General features: G+C 40.1%; 1 protein-coding gene across 2 annotated transcripts in view; it reads right to left on the reverse strand.

The window, feature by feature from the left end:
• ST7 (suppression of tumorigenicity 7) overlaps nt 1-6,627 on the reverse strand; it is a 155,594-nt gene that overhangs the window by 131,930 nt on the left and 17,037 nt on the right. The gene's annotated exons all lie outside the window — the stretch shown is intronic.

The raw sequence follows: 6,627 nt of genomic DNA on the forward strand, positions 1-6,627 counted from the left end.
ATTCCCTCAGAAAACCCATCTGTCATCACTAATGAGCAGGCTCTCACCTCATATTCCTGGCAGAGTCCAGTGGTCTCAGCCCCATGCCTCAAGACACAGCCTCCTGGAGCCCCCAGGTATTTAAGGCAGATGTCTCCCAGAGAAGGGGTATGGACGTGCCACTGCCCTACTTGTACTTACATGGGACAATCTATCCAAAGAAACTGGATAAACAAAACAAGGTTGCTAGTCACAAATGTCTAACCTTGAAAAACGACATAAATCCAACCCACCCTACCAGTTGGACCTTATCCCATCCTAAAGCCCTGGGTTTACGCAAACCTCAAATCCCAACAGTCCTTGCTTCTTCTGACTCTTGTCCATTAGGGTAAAAGGCCTCTATTCCTATGGGATCTCATTTTTTCAAAGGCATTTCTCTTGCCATCCATGCAGTTCACAGAGCAGAAATCCGTATCGGCTCGCGAGCATGGTTGGTTTCTGCCTAACTGCACAGGGAGACTTTCTAAAGTTGGGGGTCTCGCTAGCAGAAAATGACTGCCACAGTTGTATGGAAATGCTGTACAGACCGTACCTTGCTGTGCCAGAAAATCTCCTCTGGCCCTAACTTTTCATAAAGTATCACATCTGTGCTGAGATAGAAATGCTGTGAACCAGAACACAAGTTACAACTATCAATGGTTTTCATACACCAGAACAGAATTCGTAACTTTATATGGGGATATTTCATACATGGTTACAAACATGCCTAAAAGCTTCTGAGCTTCTCACTTACTAGTAAATAAAGAACAAAGTAACACTGATTCCTTAAATTTCTGTTTCTGGTTAAGGCTGAAGATGAAAAACTGCTAACAAACCAACAGCAGAAAGAAGACAAATATGTGGTAAAAATCTTTTAACCTAAAATAGAGCCCTATGTACTGATTTGAGATTTCAGGATTTTTCAAACACATCTACTGTTTGGAAATCTCTTCCAAGATTATGGACTCTTCCAAGTCTATAAAAGAAGTAGCAAATAGTGCATAAAAGGTCTTTAATCTTGGCTTTAGAGAAAATGGAAAAATTCATGAAATGTCTACATCGTACAAATTAAATAGTCAAAACCACAACACACAGTCAAGATCTTATTATGGCTCAAACATTCCTGTGTATGACTTTACAATGTCAAACTTTTAACACCCACAATTATCTATAATTTCCCAACACTGTAAAACACTTTGGCACGTTGTTGTAAAGATTTTCCACAGAGGCTGATTTCAGGATCATAGAACCATGGAATGGTTTGGGTTGGAAGGGAACTTTAAAGATCATCTAGTCCAACCCCCTGCCATGGGCAGGGACATCTTTCACTAGACCAGGTTGCTCAAAGCCCCATCCAACCTGACCTGGAGCACTTCCAATGATGGGACATCCACAACTTCTTGGGCAACCTATTCCAGTGCCTCACCACCCTCATTGTAAAAAATGTCTTCCTTATGTCCAATCTAAACCCACCCTCTTTCAATTTAAAACCACTGCCCCTTGTCCTGTCACTACAGGCCTTGGTAAAAAGTCTGTCCCCGCCTTTCTTTTAAGCCCCTTTATATATTGGACGGCCACAATAAGGTCTCCCTAGAGTCTTCTCTTCTCCAGGCTGAACAATCCCAACCTTCTCAGCTTTTCTTCATAGGAGAGGTGTCCTGGCCCCAGGATGAGAGATCAGAAGTGACACCCCAACACACACACATCGTGTTTAATGGTCAGACACCGGAAGGAGATTCATGTCCATCTCCCAGCTGTAAGACTCATATAACGGGCACACAGAGGAAGATGCCACATGGTACACAGAGGAGAGAAAACAGTGAGTCTTTTGGAGGGCAAAGATACGGCCCACAGCATCAAACCACCAGTTTGGTCATGTTCAGCTACATCAGTCACTTCATCTCAGTGACCTTCTTGTCTGCCACATGCTAACCCTCTCCTCAATTCATAAATCTTGACAAACCTACGTAAAAAGACGGATGATTTTCAAGCGCTGTAAATAAACTGTACAACTAATTTAGTCCATGGAAGTAAATGGATTCAGGACAGCTCAAGAAGCAGTGACCAGATTTAGGTTTTTTGCCTGGCAAGCTCTCCTTAAGCTCAACCACCTTGCTACTTCATCAAACTTTGCAGCCTTTGCCTAGCAATTTGGAAAAGGAAGACATTAAATTCCTCAGACTTTGCTTTCAATGACTTGAAATTGGCTTCGCGACAACCCATGGTTATTCTCAAGCATCTGCCAGCTTGGCCTCACTCTCCCATTGACAGTGACGCTGGGTTACCTCTCGCTCACGCCTGAGGACACCTAACACCTATTCACATCCAGCTTCCAGCGCTCCCCAGGTTGCCCAAGGAGCATCAGATGGAAAGGTTTGCCCAAGGCTTCAACCACCTACAGAGCTCCAGAGGAACCTCCGAAGCATGACAAACTAAATCTGACAGCATTTTTAGTAAATAATGTTTTCCATTAGCTACAAGAGCTATAAAATTAAAGCTTCTGGTCAGTCAGTGCCCTTCTGTTTCCATTTACGGTTAAGAATGCAAAAACTTGACCGTAATTTCTTTCCCAAACTCTCCTCAGCCTGTTCCAATTTTGGGACAGAATTCAGTCTAGTCAAAAATATTTTTAAACAATGTGGTTTATTTATAATTGGAAAAGTGATCTTAGTAATTATCATAATTACTAGAAGTTACTAAATTTAAAACACAACGACTGCATTTTCTTCTCTCCCCACACAGAGCAACAGATTGATCAGAAAATCTGAGTGCTGCTGTACACGGCTCAACAGAATCCCCTCCCTCCATGAACAGCTGCAGCCAGAGCCAGAAAAAAAAAAAACAAAAAGCAAAAAATCCTGAACCAGCCAAACAAATGCAATGTTAGAAATGGCAAAGAATATGAAATAAATAATCTCTTTTATGTATTGTATTTCACCCATACTTTTTAAGTACTACCACCCTATCCAAAAAAGATTACTGTAGAGGGAAATGTAGCAGTGGCAATAAAAATTGTAAGATTAAAAAAATCAGTATTGTTTAGGTCATGTAAGAGTTAAAGGAGAAGGGATACTGTAAGTGTATGTACAATAAAGAAGCAGAATTGCAAAAAAGCAGCCATTCAATAAAATAAGGGACAAATTGAGAACTGGACAAGAAAACAGACTTTCACTAGACACATAATCTACTTGCAACGGTCATTACAAAAAAATGATGCTGAAGTCAAGAACTAGCAAAACTCAAAGTTGGAATTACAATAAGACTATCCAGAAGAGTAACAAAAGGAAGCCAAGCGGCAAACTCACATGTGAAAGTAAATTAGAGATGAAGAAAGAGAGGCAGATTACAATTGGCATCTGCTCATTAAGAACTACTCTACATTGTCAGCTGCATCTGCATCTCATATTACTTACTCTCAAGAAAAAATATACACCACCAAAAAAAAAAAATGAGTCCCCACCTCCCCCAAAACAACACTAGAAATGCCCTGAGTGACTCCATCATGGAGGTTTCTATGTTCTGCATAGTTTCTGGAGCACAGCTTGCTAGCACACCCAAAACCCCCTATGCTGCTCAAAAATATCAAGAACACATTAAAAACCCTGCTCTACAGATAACAGGAAACTGTCTGATGATTTCCAGACTAACCTGAAGAAGCTTTCAACATACATTAAATTGTGTTTGAACAGGAGACTGTCTTGTCTTCCCAAGTTAGCACCGCAACCTGTCACGCTTACTCCAGCTATGTGACACTCTGCAAAAGCAAAAGCAAGACTAAGGCTGTGGTCTGACAGGTATTTCTGGCTGCAGGTCAGGCATTAAGTGATTTTTCACTGCAAATGGCTGTCATCACCGCTCTCCCTAACTGGGGTAACCCCCAAAGCTCTGCTGGCATAACAGCACAGCAGCCATCTACACGTCAGCTCCGCCTGAGGGATGGAGGTCACAACCAGAACCAAGCAAAACCACTGTACAGAAAAAGTCTTTGAGCCAATGGAGATGACTTCATCTTGCCACATCTGTCCAGATGTATACCTGCTTTTGCAGCGCAAGTCAGGTGGGCAACAGTGATGAGGCGTTTCCCACAGGAGGCTTCAAGTGCATTGGCTTTCATGCTGACTGAAATCTAACCATGATTCAGTTGGTTTTTACTCTCCGTACTCCCAGGTCAGGGCTATATAGCAGCCAGGGATTCATTTGCCTTTGGAGTGAAAATGTCAAGATTTTGCCTCCACTAAGATTTTACAGCAGTACTGCAAATGGGTGTTAATTATACCGCATGAGGGAGAAAGAGAGAAAAATCACTGTTTTGGTAATGAAGACACTCCTTCTTGGTAATCTCTGGATGCCAGTCTTCAGTTTATTAAGCTTCATTTCCCATTCTCCCATGCAACACACTGAATTCATGCATCTGACCACTGGAAATGAACTTTCATGGCAATTAAACCCCATCCCTCCTGCCTATTTATTTTCAATCAAAGGACCCTTCCCAGGAAAGCAGACAGCCTAGTTCCAAGCATGAGTAGAGGAAATTAAAATAAATGCTAGCAAAGATGCAATACTTTTTATGTTATCTGTGATGGCTCCTCGAGGGTATCACAGAGGATGCAAGTATGGAAAGGAAAGCTTTTATGTTCTCACCCTCCCCACACAGCTAAATGTTAAAAGCTTTTCACCTAAATTTGCTTTTACAATTGTAAAAAGAAAGTGACACATGGATTTTGAATTCTTTCCGCATCACGGTCCGTGTTCTTCCATGTGCTGCAAATTTGGGAAGGGGCTGTAGTGACATGGCTGAAGCAAGAAAAAAGTAAATTCAAACACAATTGGAAGAAAAGAGTGTGAGAAAGTTATCACTCATTTAAGATCTGAACAGCAAATGAGAACTTGACACTCAAATGATACTGGATAACACTTGAGAAATAAATCAATAAATCAGGCATTGTTTGCCTTTTCCTTTACATATGAAGAATGTTTTTTTAATGAAAAATACACAGTAAGCTCCACACATATTTCATGTTCATTTACTGTCATGGTTAAACCATGCCACTTATATGTTCTCAGCTTCAGATGTTACAATACAGTTGGACAAATTTAGCTGTTAAAAGTATTTCCATAGGAAACTACTTAACATATAAACTTCTTTTAATTCTTCTGACCTTGCCATTGTTGTTCGGCATTAGAAGATGTGGTAAGCTAAGGAAGGGCCAACGACTTGTCTATCAAGACTCTTTAAAAGTCTGCCCTTCCAATTATTTTATACCATGTTAAATGCAAGAGAGGACAAGGCTGAAATACATATTATGCAAAGAGATGTAGGAGATGACTCACCGGAACAGAACACCTATCCCTGTACCCTTGACATTCAATGTAAGTTCCTGGTAGACATACAAATTTGTTTTCTTGTATTCTCTCTTTGAAATCTCTCTAAAAATCTTAGTTAAGCTGCTGCCTTAACAGACACTAGCAAATATTTTTGTTCCATTTATGAATATCTGTCATAAAACCACATCACAACTGAGACTGCTCTTACCAAAATACTTTACAGACAAAAATTTTAAGTACATAAATCGCTTCTACCTAGTATGCCTCATTATAAGTCTCCTCAGCTGAAGTTGTGGTTCACTTACAACAAGCCACACACCCAAAAATCAACTTAATAACCACAAAGCAGATGGGGACCTAGTATTACAAAAACTGAGACCGCTCAGCAGTTGGCAGCCTACTCTAAATCATACCTGCAAGGCTATTTTTCATCTTTTACCACTTACTTACATTTATCTTTGGTCTATCTGGATAGATCACATAAAGGTGGGAGCTAGCATTTAATACACAGCCGCATAAAGACTAGTCATCTGAGCCCCAATCTAGCTGAAATTCCCCAAATAAGCTCATGGATAAAATCCCAATGAAGCAGATGTGCGCTATTCCAGAGTCCCCTGATATTGACGAGTCTTGTTTTAACTGTCTGAGCAGCTGCAAACACCTACATACTTGTATTTTTAAATGATGCTATTGTGCATACACAAAATATCAATGGCAGTCCAGAGAAAGAACATAAAGCAGCTGGAGAACAAACTGAATGAGCAGAACTAGAGCTCAGTTGATTTGGTTTATAAAATAAAAATGATTTGTAAAAGAACAACCTGCTACACAATTCTTTTAATAAGGCAGACATAAGCACCAAAGGAAAGCAATGACTTCTTTCCTGACAAATCCCTGATAAAAAATGTCAAATGCTAAAAATGAACAATATATATATTCTTCTTCTATAAAGATGACATTGAATCAAAAGGGGAATTTTTTTAAGACTTGCATCAGTGTCAGGTTAGTTACAGGTTACAAGTGCCTGAAGGATCAGCTGTACTAAGGGGTGGGGGGAGAAAAAAAAATAACCACCATCTTTAATTTGTTTTTTTATTTACAAAACCACCAACAAAAAATATGTCTGAATGTATACACGAATGCTCAGACAGATGATACATGATATCTATCTAATAACAACCTGGGAGGAGACAAACCTTCAGGAAATGAAGCTAATTTTGCTGTTTGTACAGGATAAGCCAGCCAGAGTCATAGAATCGTAGAATCATTTAGATTGGAAAAGAC

Source organism: Haliaeetus leucocephalus, unplaced genomic scaffold (assembly GCF_000737465.1).
Source record: "Haliaeetus leucocephalus isolate CR32 unplaced genomic scaffold, Haliaeetus_leucocephalus-4.0 Scaffold406, whole genome shotgun sequence".
Taxonomy (NCBI): domain Eukaryota; kingdom Metazoa; phylum Chordata; class Aves; order Accipitriformes; family Accipitridae; genus Haliaeetus; species Haliaeetus leucocephalus.